The sequence below is a fragment of the Beta vulgaris genome, chromosome 5 (genome assembly GCF_026745355.1).
Source record: "Beta vulgaris subsp. vulgaris cultivar EL10 chromosome 5, EL10.2, whole genome shotgun sequence".
In the NCBI taxonomy this organism is placed as follows: Eukaryota; Viridiplantae; Streptophyta; class Magnoliopsida; order Caryophyllales; family Amaranthaceae; genus Beta; species Beta vulgaris.
The window spans coordinates 32,574,184-32,592,257 of NC_079206.1; the positions used below are offsets into that span (position 1 = coordinate 32,574,184).

The 18,074-nt window shown below is 34.0% G+C and overlaps 1 long non-coding RNA gene across 1 annotated transcript; it reads right to left on the reverse strand.

Annotated features, from left to right (window-relative positions):
• Window positions 1–3,983: 3,983 nt before the first annotated feature.
• LOC130591603 (uncharacterized) lies at window positions 3,984–6,115 on the reverse strand. Its single transcript, XR_008969437.1, has 2 exons — window positions 4,513–6,115; window positions 3,984–4,430 (listed from the first exon to the last, which is right to left on the reverse strand). It is a non-coding gene; the product is annotated as an uncharacterized LOC130591603 (long non-coding RNA).
• Window positions 6,116–18,074: the final 11,959 nt, after the last annotated feature.

Genomic DNA, 18,074 nt, shown 5'->3' on the forward strand with positions numbered 1-18,074 from the left:
GTAAGGATAAAACGTACCGTAAGAACTTGTGCTGGTTATTGAGGACAGTTGTTGACCCTGGATGCGCATTGGTGACGATAGACTCGACTCCGGAAGAGTCGGGTGTTACAAATGCTAACACGTCATCCTTTTATAAACATAATAAAATCAAAATAAAACATTTTATTAAAGGAAAAGGCAATATCGAAAATATCGCCAGACGGATATGTCACTCTAGACACTAGTAGAATAAATGCTATTTGCTGCGGTTTTACTCATACGTAGCAATATAGCACGTGAAAAGAAAAGATAAATATAAAATAAAGATATTGCTGCGGTTTTGGCCTAAAATCGCAGCAATATTGTATCAACATGAAAAATTTTGAAAAAAAAGTTGACTTTTTGATCGAAATATTGCTGCGGTTTTGGTAAAAAACCGCAGCAATATAAGAAAACAATATTAAAATTAATATTTTAATATATGGATGCGGTTCTTTCAAAGAACCGCAGCAATATCATTTAAAAATATTATAAACCGGTATAAAAGACGTGCTTTTATTACTTAGGGTTTTTCATTATCACCACACGCCTCTCTCTCACATTGCTCTCAAAACCGCCTCTCTTCAACCCTCTCTCTCTCTATGCTCTCAACCTCTCATTTTCACTTACTCGTGTTCGTTCCTCCCTCCGATCTAACTCCGGTCGTCATTATTCTCCGGTAAGCTTCGTCGCTCGTTCCTCACTCTCTGATCCAACACCGGTCGTCGCAACACCGGTGCTCGCTTCAAATCTCACTCGGGTTCGTTCGCTCGTGCAGTCGTGCTCTGATCTTCTTCGTCACTATCAACACCGGTGCTCGTGAATTAAATCTGCTTTTTTTTCCTTTTTTTTCATTATTTTTGTTTTTTTAGATATGTAGATTTTTGTGTTCATATTTCGAATTTCTGTTCATTAGGTTGTATAATTTAGATTCGTAGATTTTGTTTTAGGATTTGATTGATTTTTATAATTTCAACACTTATTTTTTTTTGTTTCTTAGGGTTTCATAACTCTTGTTCTTTAGCTTCCATAGTGCTGTTCATAACAAGTTTAACACTTGTTTTTTGGTTTTGGTTTTTTTTTGTTATTTTAGATCAGTAGATTTTTTGTTTTAAGATTTTTTTATTTTTCAGTTTCTTATTTTTTTAGTAATTAGTCATTGTAACTAAGCTGTCAATGTTATGTGTATGCGAAAAAATGTTGTTTTTCTAATAGGATTTTTTCATTTTCAAATTTAATCGCAAAATGCAAAAAAAGGAATTTTTTTTTTTTTACCTATACCTGTACATATTGCTGCGGTTTTTTTGTTAAAAACCGTAGCAATATGTTATTTATTTATTATAAATAGCGTATATTGCTGCGGTTTGCCCTAAAAACCGCAGCAATATTACGTGTTAACTAGATAAAAAATTGTAATATTGCTGCGGTTTAAAACCACAGCAATATAATTAATACCTATTGCTGCCCTCTTAATTGCTGCGCGCCCAAAACCGCAACAATATGCCACTTTTTAACCGCAACAAATAGCGTTTATTCTACTAGTGAGACTAAGGTTGAACAAAACTAAAACTCAATTTAGATAAACGAAAATATACATAAAGAGGCAAAACAACCTCATAAACCCAATGTATTCAACATACATAAAATAAAATAAAATGTCTTTATTTCCTAAACAAAATTTGTCCCCAAAAAAAAAAAACACGCCTCAAAATTACCTGCAAAATACATAAACAAACATCTAAAATCAATGGGAAGTAACTAATAACTCTCCCAACTCAATTAGGATCCATATAAAAGTTATAAAATAATTAATAATCAAGTCATAAAGACAACAACTCAAATCATAATACAAATCATTTAGACAAAGACATTACAACAAGCCAAAATACAAATGGTGTAAAGATAACATGATAAACTATGGATAAATAAATTTACATATAAAATCAAGGATTAATAATATAAACAATCAAAATTTAATATAATAAAATAAAATAATTAGTTTATGAGAGAAAGAGCTGGACGCTAGTGGATAACCCACTTCCTATGGTAATGTCGGATCTCAACCTCCACACAGCTTATACATTCCTTATTGCATGTGTTTAAGAATGACCATACTCTTGATGAGGTGTACGATTCTGTCCTCGCCGACCTTTCGTACCACAACAAAACCAAGGTATACATAGGATTCCGTCCTATGGTTTGCATGTTCTTCTCATTGGAATTCCGTCCATCCGGATATCTTGCTCTCAATCCAAAATAATAATGAAAATAATACTCATAATCATCAAGAAATCATTATCAACTCAATCGGATGCCCTTACAGCTTTATACTAAATCAGCAGAAATTAGGGATCGCAACCCAAGAATTTCAATTCAAAATAACACTCTTCTCATAATAATAATAATATAATAATAATATAATAATAATAATATAATAATAATAATAATATAATAATATAATAATAATAGATAGTATAATAATAATATAATAATTATAATAATAATAATAATAATATAATAATAATAATAATAATAATAATAATAATAATAATAATAATATAATAATAATAAATAATAATAATAATAATAATAATAATATTATAATATTAATAATATTAATATCATAATAATAATAATAATAATAATAATAATAATAATAATAATAATAATAATAATAATAATAATAATAATAACTCCACAAATATAATTTTAACTCATCAAGGTGGATTGTTCCAACCACTTGAAAATATTATCAATGATAATCATAAATAAAATAAATCCAAACAACCTTTTCCCCACCAAATTATAACAATAAGCTGTAATTAACATGAGAAACCTCAACTAATAAAACACTTAGCTTTATCATGCTAGTAATACAATAAAAACTATAAATCAAAACATATAAGTTTACTTAAAATTAATACCATGCTTCATCTACAAACAACATGACAATATACATGATATTGGGTGATTTGGGAGTCTGGCAGTATATAAAAACACCAACAACAGCAGTGAAACGGCGACAAGCATAACGCAAGCAAGGAAACAATCCAAAAAAAAAGCATCCAATCTATTACCTAAGCGTGCTTATCAAAATAGTTTCATATTTGCAGTAAACATCAGTAATCAAAATAACAGTCCCACGTTTCAAAAGCGTCCCAACAATCCATGAATTCATCTAAACTATATAAGGGATTTATAGCAACAATCCATGAACTCATATGAATTATAAGAGATTTATAGTGAATACTCTTTTAACTAACAACTCATTTGTAACACCCGACCCATACGGAGTCGAGGTATATTGTAACCAATGCGCATCTTAGGCAACAAATGTCCTCAATAACCAAGACAAGTTATTCCGTCGCATTTTTTTCTCACTCGTGCGCACCCCGAGAAACTTTCCAAGAGGTCACCAATCCCTGGACTACTCCCAACCAAGCACGCTTAACTGTCAAGTAACTAGGGAAATGAGCTCCCTAAAAGAAAGATGCATCTTGTTGGAATGAGTAGTCTGCTAAATCCTTATAAAGCAATCATGAGGGGTATTAAATACACCCCCACTTGAGGAAAACAACGCCCTCGTTGCGCCTGAGGACTCCACATATTCGACATGCGGCATGTGGGTTGCCCTAGCCCGGAAACTAATCATATATTCGATACACAACCCGTGATATAGCCCTAGAATCCTTCCCCCACTACGCGAGTAACCTTGGATTAATTATCCACACGGTTGCTCTAATACCATTTGTAACACCCGACCCATACTGTGTAACACCCCGATAATTCTCTCTTTTCCAAAAAAAAATTTCAAATATAAACTAGAGAATCATCAAAGCATTATCGCCCGTTTGATAACGTATCAGCTTATTCAGAATTTTGCAGCGGAAAACATATAACTAACTTTAGAATGAAAATTTAATAAATAAAAAAGTCAACTTTAAAACCAAACAACAACGTTAATGTTAACTTCAAACCGACTTAAATATAAATGTATATTAACTTAAGTATGATAAATACATCAACATGCTACACAAGCTCTCCATTCTCAAACCCCCATGATGCATCATCTTCACACCTGTAGATGACAATGCACTAGAAAATCTGCTCTCCAAGGATGGATCATCACAGGGTCAATAAAGCAAAGCCATGATCAACACACACAAACAAAGCACGTAATCAGCAAAGTTGAGTACTACATAATAAATAAATAAACATCCCTAACATTATACTAATAAATATCAAGCAAGGATATATAGCAACACAATAATCTGCAGATAACTTTGACTGAACTAAACTTTAACAACATTTTTATTACTTTAATGAAATAGTCATTGGACCGAGTTGTCTAACTGAAAACCAGCCTTCCCTTTGGAAGACAAAATACGGGCGCGACTCCGTATTCCCATAACCTGCGATATCGAGGAACCTTTGAAATAAAAATAATAGGAACGGTGATCAATCCGAACCCAGAAAAAGCCATGGCCCGCTCACCATGTACTTCAACTCCTTATTGTCCATGTAATAGCCCGCACTTCCGAGCTGCTAGCTAATCACACTTAACATTCATTAATCTCAATTAACTTGGTAATTGTTTGGAAAATAATTCATCCTTTAAAATACCGCTGGCATAGCGTAATCACGCAACAGAAATACCTGGCAAGTACAGGCGGAAACTTAACATAATGTAACATAACATAATATTCGACCTTATCTGGTCTTAACTCATATCTGAATCATTTCCATCCGCCTGTATCTTGCCCACTATTCATCTTAGTTCATAAGTTAAGCTAACTAAAACAATTAAAAAACATTTGCTCATTATCACACTCAAAGCATACTCTAAGAAACATAAATATTTAGGAACAATTCCAATAACGTAACCAAACATACTTTATATCAATCAATATAATTTTATAACTCAACACATGTAAATGCATCTATAACCATGGCCATGACTATAAACGATATATGATATCAAAAGCCCAACACACACACACACACACACGGGGATGTAAATACGTTTTGCTGAACGTAAAGGTTACCAAATACGAAATCCAATTTCTTAATCTCCAATCCAATAACCGAGAACCTCCAAGCTTCTTTAAACTCTTTGAGATTCACCAATCAATATTCGAAATACATCAACAATAATACAACTATCAATACTCATTCTTAATAATTCTCAAACATATAGACTGCTCATACCAAACCATCTCAACCTGAATTACTTGACTTAACTAATCAAGGTCCCATTAACATCATCGACAAAATCATTTCCAAACAAAGTCTCTTTCAGAACTTAAACAAATGAAGGTTCAAAACAATAACGATTCAGCTTTGCATTTTATACTTAGAAGTCAGAACCCAACTAATTTCCATAATTACAATTCACAATCTATATTATATCAACTTTGAAATCATTCTCTTTAGAACTCAATTCAAAAACTCATTTAAAAAAAAATCTTATACTCATAACTATATATTCTTCGAATTGAATATGAGAAAAGAGAAAGACATAGGTCCAGATTATACCTTGCAAAAATCAGAATTGATTTTCTTTTGAATCAAGTGAGGAAGCATTAGAGGGAACATCAAAAATAAGGTAGCAACAACAATAACAAAAACAAAAACAACGGCTGCAACAATAACAACCAACACAACTAACAACAATGACGACGTCGGAACACCGGTAAGGAGCAGCAATAAACAGAGCCAGCGAAAAGCACAATCATCACGAAAGAATGTACAGAGGAGAGAGAAAATTAAATTGAAAGGGAAGCAACAGACTCCGAAGGACAGTTGTGCGAACAGATGCGAATAACAACAGCTACACAACACCATAGAACCGTTGCAGTGTCGGCGACCGATAACACCCGTCCCCGAGAAAAGATAAACAGAAGTCGAAGTTTTAGCTCAAGAATCATCTCGTATGATATCTCAAAAGAATTTGATGAAGATCTTTAAGTTGTACATTTATGGCTTTTTAGTTGAATTGAGAATGAGAAGACTCAATTGTTGTACTTGACTCTTGCTTTGACACGAAGATGAAGATCTATTTCTCTGGCTCCTTAAAGTTAGGACACGAGGAGGAGTGAGAAATATAGAAATCAGGATTTTTTCCTTTTTTAGCTTAAAAACATTTACTAAATACCTCATTTTGATAAAATCCACACCATCATAATTGGATTTAAAACAATAATTCTTAGTAATTTCTCTTTGATATGAAAGATTATTTAGACTAATAAAAATAATTAACTTAGAACTAAACCATGCTTCAAAATATGGGCTATTACAGTCCAACTTCAAACGTGCATCAGTCTAAAGTTTATTACTATCCAAGTTTCACTTTACATGATTTATCATTTTATTACTTGTTATGACACACAAGCAACACAAATAATATATATCAAACATTCACAACTTTACTTTTATCTTAGGATTAAATAAGTGATCATACAACTTACAACCCAAGATTAATTCATTCTTTGATCCAATCTTTCTTATTTCTTAACATAGCCAACAACCAACTTACCTTTCAAAGGTATAAAAATATCAATTTACCAAATAAGGCCCTCGGTCCTCATAGAGTAGCGAAATAATAATAAAAGCACTAGTAGAAAAGGGCTATTTGCGTCGGACCCGGGACCCCTATTTGCGTCGGACATAGGTCCAACAGCACAGGTCTCGACGCAAATGACCAATAAATGATCTGCATCGTACAAGAAAACGATGCATATCTTTTAGCCATTTGCGTTACACCTTGTTCGATATGCGACGCAAATCGCCCTCCCAACCTGGCCTAGCAGCAGGGCCATCTGCGTCGCACCTTATGCAATATGCGACACAGATAGCCTTCCAACCTGGCCTAGCAGTAGCTCCATCTGCATCGCACATTGTTCTCTGTGCGACGCAAAAAACTTTACCAGGCACAAGCAGCCTGGCCTAGCAGTGCCATGTGCGCCGCACCCTTTGCCAAGTGTGTCGCACCCTTTGCCATGTGCAACGCAAAAAGGTAACATCTGCGTCGCATGTGGCACTATGTGCAACGCCGATGTTTGCTTTTCAATTTCTTTTTTGTTTTTTCCTACTTTTTTTGTTGGTTTTTCCATATTACTAAACCTCATAATTCAAAACTAAACGAAAATTTATACTAACAATTGTGAGCGAAAAATTTGTCAGAGTCTCTGTAATTTGGACAACCCAAGAAATTGTTAGGAAAAATTTATATATATAAACAAAACTTGTTTCAATACATCTCAAACCATCTCAAACAAGCAACCAACGTTACAATCAACCAATTCAAAAATGTTCAACTACTACAAACACTAACAAGTTAGTTTGTTCTTCCTTCTTTGATGACCCGTATAAAGTATTGCGCAAAAAGTTCTTTGATTTCGTTCATATCATCTATGGAGTATGGCTCAAGACTTGAAGGAAAAGCCTATAAATATGTTAAATTACTTAATAAACTTTAAAATTATATATGTAAAATAACGAATTTACAACATACATACACCTCATTCAAATAATCTTTATTCTATATGGGAAGGGGGGAGGAAAATGGTGTCCTTATTTAGATGTACTAAATTACCCTTAATGATCTAATGGAATGAAAAAAATTACAAAAGAAAATAATTTAAGAATCATTTCTCATTTGAATTTGCCATTCAAAACAAGTTAAAAATGGTAATGTCAAATATTTCAATCAGAAAATTAAATGGACAAAATATCTTGACCTTTTTTTTTATATAAGAGAATATGGTATACATGACGTCCACCTGAAAAGTCTAGACACTCACTACCTTTGATACTCTTTAGAGCCTGTTCTCCCCAACTTATTTTCAATTCAGTTCAGTTCAGTTCAGCTCCAATAAGTTCAGTTCAGTTCAGTTCAGCTCAAATAAGTTCAGTTCAGTTCAGCTCCAATAGGTTCAGTTCAGTTCAGTTCAGCTCCATTCTTTTATAACCATTTTGTTAAATATTATTATTATGTTGGTATAATTTATTTTACTAATTACTCTTATTATTAATATTATTATTATTATTATTATTATTATTATTATTATTATTATATTATTATTATTATTATTATTATTATTATTATCATTATCATTATTATTATTATTTAAATATATATCATTACTATTAAGTATTTTATTATTTTATTATTATTATTATTATTATTATTATTATTATTATTATTATTATTATTATTGTTGTTTCTATATATTATTTTGTTTATTATAGTTTTACTCATTATTATTACTATTATTATTAGAAGGAACATAGTTTAGGTCAAAGCACAGATAAAACCCACTTTTTTTAGCCCATAAACCAATCAAATTGTGTCAAGACGTTTTATGATGTAATTTTCGCGGTCCAACCCAATCATTATTTTTATTACTAAATATTTATATTATTAAATCTAATTATTAAAATAGTAATATTAATTTACTTCTTAGAGATATTAATGTTATTATATATCATCATCAAGTATTAATATATTAATACAAATAATATAAAATATTTATCATTAATTATCATTATTATCATTCATTATTATTATTATTATTATTATTTTTCTGATTATTAATATTATTTATTTATAACTATCATTTTAGAATATCCAAAATACTATTATTATTATTATTCATTATTATTACTTATCATTATAATTATTATTTAATATTCATATTATTATTGTTTAAAATATTATTTATATATTTATTACATTCACTTTAATTCAATTTAGTTTAATTCAATTCAATTCAATTCAATTCAGTTCAGTTCAGTTCAGTTCAGTTCAGCTCCAATAAGTTCAGTTCAGTTCAGCTCCGATAAGTTCAGTTCAGCTCGGTTCAATTCAGTTCAGTTCATCTGTTTTATGCCAAAGAGAACAGGCCCTTAATTCAGTCACAAAAAATTAATATTAAAAATCACTCACAACCTTTATTAGTTTATTATCTTGGCAAATTAATACATCTAATTAAATTCATCTAACTATTAATCTTTGACATTTTAAGTGTAATCATAATTAAAGTACGAATGGAGTATATATAATAATTTTGCCAAATGCATCCCTTTAAAGTGGTCAATTTGTTAATTGTAGTCCTTTCATTTCAATATCTTCAATTGCAACCTCAAATAAAGCGAGCACTTTTAAGTTGCAGCCCAAAAGGCGTGAAGATAAGTTGGGTTTAGGTGCAACTTAAAAGTGTTTGGTTTATTTGAGGCTATAATTTGAAGAAATTGCAATCAAAGAGCTGCAATTAACAAATTGGTCACTTTGAAAGGCTACATTTTGCAAAAAAAATCTATAATAAAATAACAACTTTTGAAATTAACGCACGCATCGCGTGCATATAATACTAGTTTGAATCATAATGAAAGCGGATGATTAGAAGCATGTATCTCATCACAAAATAGCCGCATTCATCTCCTCCCATTTGTTGAGCACACTACACCAAATTTAAAATATATATTAGAATCGAAATAAAAATACTAAATAGAATTATAAAATGTGTACCAAATACAAAACCATAAGAGCTTTATCCGCATAGTTATCCAAGACAATTTTGTTCCTTTTGGATCCTTCAAGGCGTGTGAATTTTGTATATGCACTAAGTAAAAAATATTTGTAAAAATAAAAAAATTATTAGAAACATTATTAAATTATTTGAAATATCATAAAATACATGTAAACTCAGTAACATGTATATATAACAATTATTAACTTACGTATTCAACGGTATCTTGATAGCTAAGGATCTATCTGTTCGAAGCGAATCAAATATATATACTTTTTTTTTTTTGATAGACAAATGACAAGAAGAATCCAATGTTCCCTAAAGCATGCAACAAAATGTGATGGTCATATATATAACTACCTGTTCATAAAGATAAAAACAAAGTAAAGATTAGTTTAACTAACATACTTTTCAATGTACGGACATACAATGTAACGCATTGTTGTTTCACTTTTATTGAATTTGCCATGTCGTTGATCACGGCATCTGGTTGATTGCGTGTCATGGTCTCCGAAATCATACCAGGACACATGAAACCAATATTTGCATCTCCATGCTCCTCAATCTCATCTGTCAAGTACCTACACTCCAAATACTTATAGTTAGATGAACACTAATGATAATAAATATTAATTTTAATTAGTTTAGAGTTTGAGAAATCTCACATCATAAATACTTGCAAAACAGATACATTAAGCCATTCTCCCGTCAGAAATTGAAAAATTCTTGTCGGGAGAAAATCATCATCTGGTCACTATCAGAGTTGAAGACGGTACCCCTACTAACTTTCATAGTAAAAGGCTCATCTGGTGGTTTTTTGCAAAATATTCGATGCATATCCTTGACAATATCAGGCATATTCTCTAATGACAAGTTAATGAATGGATCTACATGTCTATGTGCAAACTCATCGGTGCAAGGATCATTATAAACTTTTTTTCTTCTTCTTCATCGCACCTTCTTTAGGTTGACTCTTAACATCCAATAAGAGCACAATGTCATTAATTAAGTGTTTCAGAAGCATAATATCATAATCTTAGAACATATATAAAATTAATATATACTTGCAAGTTCAGAAATGGATCATTGCCCCCCGAATGACAGCTATTAGGAGCGATTGGAGTGTGAGGATCTTTCCTTGTTTGATTTGGTACTTGAATACCTAACTACGCCGCAAAAGCCATGAACCTTTCTTGAACTAATGCATCAACCTTCGAGTTCATCTCTTCCATGATCTATTCTCTAACTCTTTGGCTCACTCTAGCCTCTAACGTCTGCATCTCCTCATCATCCATTCCCCTACCCTTGCGAGCAGTACTGCTCCGATCGGGATCTCCCCACACAGATGTAATCCCAATGCTAAGCCCAGCTGTTAACACATGCCCAGGACGGTCTTTCCTCTGCAGAGCACGTGATAGAGCATCATCCATCCGACTTGGAACAAACTCTTCTTCATTTTCTTTTCTTTTTCAATCATCCTGCGTCCAATTGAAAACATTCGTATGATTAGTAGAATACGAGTAATTAGACATGAAAATGTTATAAAATTTGAAGAATGCTTACAATGGACTCTTTTATCTTTTGTGTTTCTTCATTAGGGAAGAAAAAATTTCAATCCTTATCTTTTTTCGATCTCGCGAGAAGCCACGGCAATGTTCGATTCGGCAAGGAGGAAATCACTGATGATGTAGAGGAGTAAACAAATGATGTTGTAGAAAATGAAGGGATATACCCTTTGCGTTTCCAAAGGGTAATCATCTCCGCATATGACTTTTGACCCAAAAAATGAGGATGCTTGTTAGTAGCCTGAGAGATTCTTGCTTTTTCACTTTTAGCCTAATATAAGATTTAGTAATTAGTCAATATTGGAGAACCAAATCATAATACTTTCATATGATTGTAACGTACATATAACATACCTTAAACTCCTTAGAGGTGCATTTTTTCAAAAACTGGTCCCAGCTCTCTTGCGTGATGAAAGGATAGAGCATGAACGGTGGCGTATCATCGTTAAGCCCCTTCCTCGTTTTTGTGATCCATCTAGTTACCAATCTTGACTTGAAATCTCTCCACAGCTTATCACAAGTAGTCAGGATATCTCGTCTCTTCTTCGCATCCTCTTCTATTCCATACTCTCTCTTCAATATACCAAAATAATAAGGTTACTTACTTTAACATCTTCCCATAAAGTCTCTTTTATGCCTTATGGAACATCATCCCAATTGTCATACAAGATAGACACCTTGCTTCTACTGATTTTGCCGCAATGTTTTTTATACGCACCGGTATTCCCCAATCGGACATATCAACTCATCCCACTGTACTCTTTGGACCCCGGGTTTTGAACGTATCCCTTATGTAGGACCTCTTGGCTTGCTCACTTTTTTCTTCCTAGCAGCTCCATTAGTCATTAATCTCGGGCTCAGATGCATCATGCATTATCTCATCTTTCATCACTACGCCTGAAACCAAATACATGTTAGATTCATCAATAAAGTAGTACAAAATTATTTTAACAAAGCACAAAATATATAATTAAAGATTATAAACATTAGTAGATGAGTCAATATTACATAATTTACCTATTAATCAGTTTTTTCTTTGACAATGTAAAACCCCTCATTATGGTCTCGACGAATGTAATTTGTGTCTAGATCTTCCCCTAATGGACTTCGAATGACTATTGATGAAGCAATGACTTCATTGAATTGTGTATTATATTCTTCTTCATCGTGTACATCATCAATTCCAAGTATTCTCCTTTTTCCCTTCGCTGACAACAAACCATTTTGAATCGGTAGGGTCAACCATGTAGAATACTTGTTTTGCTTGTGATGTCAATATTAAGTTATCTTCATTATGCCCTAACCGATTGAAATTGACTAATGTAAAAAAGTCATGTTCATCCTTCTTTACACCACGACAAATATCAACCCACTTGCATTGGAAGAGCGGAATCTTGAAGTCAACATAGTCAAGTTCTAATATCTCTTCAATGAACCCATAGTAAGATTTCATTGTCTAAACAATCATTCTATCCCTTTTACTTTTATACTCTGATGACAAATCCCCCATCGTAACACCATTGTTTTGCATCGTGGATTTGTCATCTTGCCGCTTAGTATAAAATATAACCATTGATGTCATACCCTCATAGGAAAGAACTTGCATCTTTGATCCATATGCCAACCATCTCAACGTATTCGATACATCATTAGGAGTGTCAGATAATTGGTTCATAACTCGTTCTTTAAACCAATCAACAAACGTCCGGTTTGGCTCAATCATCAACTCACGTTCATTCTTCAATGGATACTGAACACTAAGCACATTCATGTGCTCATCTAAGTAAGGATGAACTTGTTTCAGACTTAATTTTGTAACACAAACAATTCTGCTTTTCTTTTCAACTCTCCATCAAGACACAATCTTTTTCTCCCAGTGGTGCCATAACCATCAAACCTTCCTTCATGTCAAGATTATGGCAATCCAATTGCTTGTGCACGTATTAAATACTGACTTACATATTTAAATACCTCCTCCGCAACTGTTCTTTGGACAATATTTGCTTCTGGTCTGATTGGATTCATCACTTTACCCTTTAGAGTACTCATATGTCTTTCGAAAGGCCAAACTATACCTCATAAAACGGGCCCACAAAGTTTAATTTCCTGACAAGATGAAATATCAAAGGAGGCATGATGTCAAAAAAGATGGTGGGAAGTACATTTCAAATTGACACATCGTCTCTATTAAATCGGCTTGCAAGTTATTTAAAGTGTTAGGATCAATCACCTTGCTAGACATAGTTCTGAAGAAGAAACACAACTTTGTGATCGTATCTTACTTGGGAAGACAATATACCTCGTATTGCAACAGGTAATAAATCGTGCATCAAGATATGACAATCATGAGATTTCAAACCAACGAAGTTTCAAGTCCTTAGTGAACAAGGTTTCGAAATTTGACGAGTATCCAGCAGGAACCTTTAACCTATGCAGGGACTCACAAAAACTAGTTTTTCCTTCTTAGACAAAGTGTAGCAAGCTGGTGGAAGATAATAGTTGTCCCGCTCTAAGGTGCTAGTTCTGGTCTGCCCATTTCAGCCATGTCTTTCCTAGCTTTAACTCAACCTTTGTCTTCCCGGGCATATTCAACAATGTTCAGATAATGGCATCACAAACATTTTTCTCAATCTGCATTAGATCAAGACAATGACTGACTTCCAAACATTCCCAATACGGTCCCAAAACTTAGACCTTTTCTTGTATAAGTTTTTTGAGATACTTTTGAACGGCGTGCCAAACGTTGTTCCGATATCATTTACCCTCTTAGAAACCTCTTTTCCATGTAAGGTTACAGGGGCTTCTCTCATCTCCACTTTTCCGTTGGACAACTTTTTCTTCTTACGAAATGGATGGTCTAAAGAGGCCATGTAGATAATGCAGGTACACATTCTTCCACAATGATGTAACCGCTCATCAATCATATCCTCATCATAAATAGGGCATGCCTTTGCTCCTTTAACTGTATACATAGACAAATTCCCATAAGCTGGGAAATCAGTAATCGTGCAAAATATCATGGGATGCAATGTAAAGTCAGTTTTCGCATACGTATCGAACATCGAAACACCTTCATCCCATAACAATTTCAAATCTTAAAGGAGTGGGTCAAGATACACATCTATGTCGTTTCCGGGTTGCTTAGGACTCGAAATAAGAAGCGATATCATAATAAATTTACGCTTCATACATAACCAGTGAGGGAGATTATAAATGGTCAATAGAACCGGCCAAGGGCTACGCAGGATACCTAGTGCGCTAAATGGGTTTATCCCTTTACAAAGTCCAAGCCTAAGATTTTGAGGTTCTTTACCAAAATTGAAAAAATTTCGGTCGATATTTCTTCATTGCGGAGAATCGGCCGGATGTCTAAGCATCCCATCTTTCTTCCTCTCGTCCGCATGTCACCTTAATAATTTAGCATTATTTTCATCCGAAAATAAACGCCTAAATCTCGGAATGATTGGAGATACCAAAGAACCTTCGCCGGAGTTTCTTTCTTTATCATCCCCTCATCATTATTCTCCTTTATCTTGTATCAAGACTTTCCACACCTAGGACACTCATGCAAATCTTCTACTCGTTTCGACACAACACACTATCATTTTGACATGCATGTATCTTCTCATATTCCATACCTAATGGACACAACAATTTCTTTGCCTCGTAGGTACAGTTGGGCATTTCATTCCCTTCAGATAGCAATTCTTGTAAAAAAGTGAACAACTCACTTAGACTTTTATCTGTCCAACTATGCTTCGATTTCATATTGAACAATGTGAGGATGCCAGAAAGTTTAGTGAAATTCTTACACGCCGGATACATAGGTTTGTCTGCTACACTTAAAATACTATCATACATATGCAGACGATCGGTTCCTTCATCCTCCAAATTGTGCAACATCTCATCTACCCTATCATTCTCATCATCTATTTTATCATTCTCATTATCATCCTCTCCTTCAACCTCAACATTGACCTCAATGTGATCAACATGCAAATCATCACACAAGCTAGTGAAGTTCATACCCTGATCATAAAACTCTCCATGCCATGTCCACCTAGTATAGTTACTCTAACCCACGACGAATCAAATGATCTTTAATTTGATCCACATCACGATACCCCTTTGAGTTATTGCAATCACAACAAGGACACAAGACTAACTTTGACCCATTCTGCAATTGATAATCTAACACAACTCTGATAAATTTATCAACCCCTTGTAGAAATTGTCACCAAAATTCGATTACCATACATCTAGTTTCGGTCCATATTCATACACTAGAGACACCAAACAAGAACACAATCGATCACATCATTCAAAGTGGCTTATCAAATGCAGTCATGACCATTTGGGTCCTTATCACTCCAACCTAACCCATCCTTGAGTTTCTCATCTCACTAGTGAATGAACATTTGGTTTTCAATTCTAAGAAAATTCCGGCAGCACTTCCCTACAGTTCTCCAAGTACAAGATGGAGATAGTAGTTAAACTATCAACATATGTACCCAGATAACGCTTATGAGCGACATCTTTTTTAGAGTCGAAAACTGAACATTCTTTCACATCCTAAGTGAGATAAGAAACTCAAAGACAATCCCAAACCGAGGACTATTCAAGGCTTACTCCTAATGAGTAAGCCTCGAACGGGTATACAGATAAATGATGCACATTGTAATTAAACAACACAAACCAATACATTCCTTAGATTTCCCTCCCCACCCCATTAAGGTATGTCCATATAGGTTTGGTTATAATTCAACATAGACTTTCCCAATCACATAATAACCAAACAATTCACATATACTTTCCCAATCATATAATTAAATATTTCCTTAGATTTCTCCCCCCAACATATAGGTTCGGTCATAATTCAACATTATAGAGACAATTAAAACAAATCCACAAATCCAAACTAATGGTTACATTAACGTAAATCAAAAAATAAAAAAAAGTTATAATACATACCTGCTCTCAAGGAGCAGCAAAGACAAGCACAATGACGCGAGCTTGGAGAACCGATAAACCGACGAGCACTAAGGTGGCAACTGAAGTACAATGTAAAGGAATGTCATAAGTTTGAAATTCTAAAATGAGCATTCAAAAATCCTAACTCATAATCAAAACACGTAATTATAAAGTGAGCATTCAAGAATTCTAAAGTGAGTATTCAAGAAACACATGCAAGAAATTGATTCAATACAAAACATAATGAATATAAGGAAATAGTTTACAACACTACACAAACTATACAAATTCATAAGCTAAAAACATCCTAAATTCAATCTCAAAATTATTTCATACATGTTTATCATGATTTGAATTTTAATTTTAACCCCTTAACAAAAAGTAGAACTAAATTATTCAAAGCAACCCCTATAAAAATTAAGAGAACTTGAAAATACATGATTAATGTAAAATAATACAAAAAAATTTCAAAAAAAAACAAGAATTACATACATTGCTGGCAGCAACATCGACGTCAGCAAGTCAGACCGCAGCGGCGGCGACGGGTCAGTTTAAGCGGCGGCAAGTGAGAGAGAAAGATAGTGAGTTCGGACGTGCGAGCAAATCGAGTGAAACTGAGAGTGTTGGATGAGACTCCTTTCGAGTGACCGTTAATGGCACCGACGGCGAGAAGACGAAAACTTTTCGCCGGCAAAGTGGGGCGGAGAAGCACCACTGAGAATGAGAGAGAGAAAGTGCGGAACGTACCAAGAATGAGAGAGAAAAAGTGCGAATCTGAAAACCAAAAACTGCCAAAGAGTTGTCTTGAGTTGGCCGGAGAAGCAACGTCACCGGCGAGGGTGAGGGAGCGCCGACGAGAGTGTGAGGGCGAAGGGTCGTTTACAGGTGAGAGAGAAGAGAGAGTGATTCTTTTTTTCGCATGTAACTTAGGGCTCCAAAACGAAATAATGCCGTTGGGGGACTACTGCTGCTGGGCAAAAATTCTATTGGGGTAAAGGGTAATTTGCGTCGTATGGGACTAAGGGGACGACGCAAATACCGCTTTGGCAACGCACCTAAGGCAAGTGAAACGTAGATGGTGTGACAATTTTGGGTTCCAGGATGAATCGATTTGCATTGGATGGGCCAGGGGGTCCGACGCAAATTAGTCTATTGCAATGCCCATCAACAAGGTACGATGCATATAGCTCGTATCTGGTGCTTATGTACCCATGTTGTGTAACACCCCGATAATTCTCTCTTTTCAGAAGTACCTTTTAATATAAAACTTAGAGAATTACCAAAGCATTATCGCCCGTGTGATAATGTATCGGGTTATTCAGAATTTTACAGCGGAAAACATCTAACTAAACTTCATACTTTATTAACATAAATAAATAAATAAGTACTTTAAAACCAAACATTCTAAATAAGTCTACTCAAACAACTTATTAAAGTATGTTCCTACTAATGCAGAATTTAAGATATACTAGATTACACAAGCTCTCCATTCCCAGATTCTCAATTGCACATCTGCGAACCTGTAAATGCCAATCCTTTAAAGAATCTTCTCACCAAATTTGGGTCATCATAGGATCAATAAGGCAAAGCCATGATCAACAATCACACACACAAAGCATGTAATCAGCAAAGCTGAGTATTACATACTAATACATAGACATTCCTAACACGATACTAATAAATAATATGCAGGGATAAATAATAGTATAACAATATAACATTCCGCAGATAACTTCTACTGAACTAAACTTTAAACATCTTTTTATTACTTTAATAGAATAGTTATTGGACTTGAGTTGTCTTATATACTAATGCCTTCACCCACGAAGACGAAACACGGGAGCTACCACGCATTTCAGAATGACCTGCGATATCGAGGAACCTTTGCTAACTGTAATAGGGATGGTGATCAATCCATCTCCCGTAAAAAGACATGGCTCGCTCACCATGTACCCGAACTCCTAATGTCCAACTCTAGACGTGCACCAGT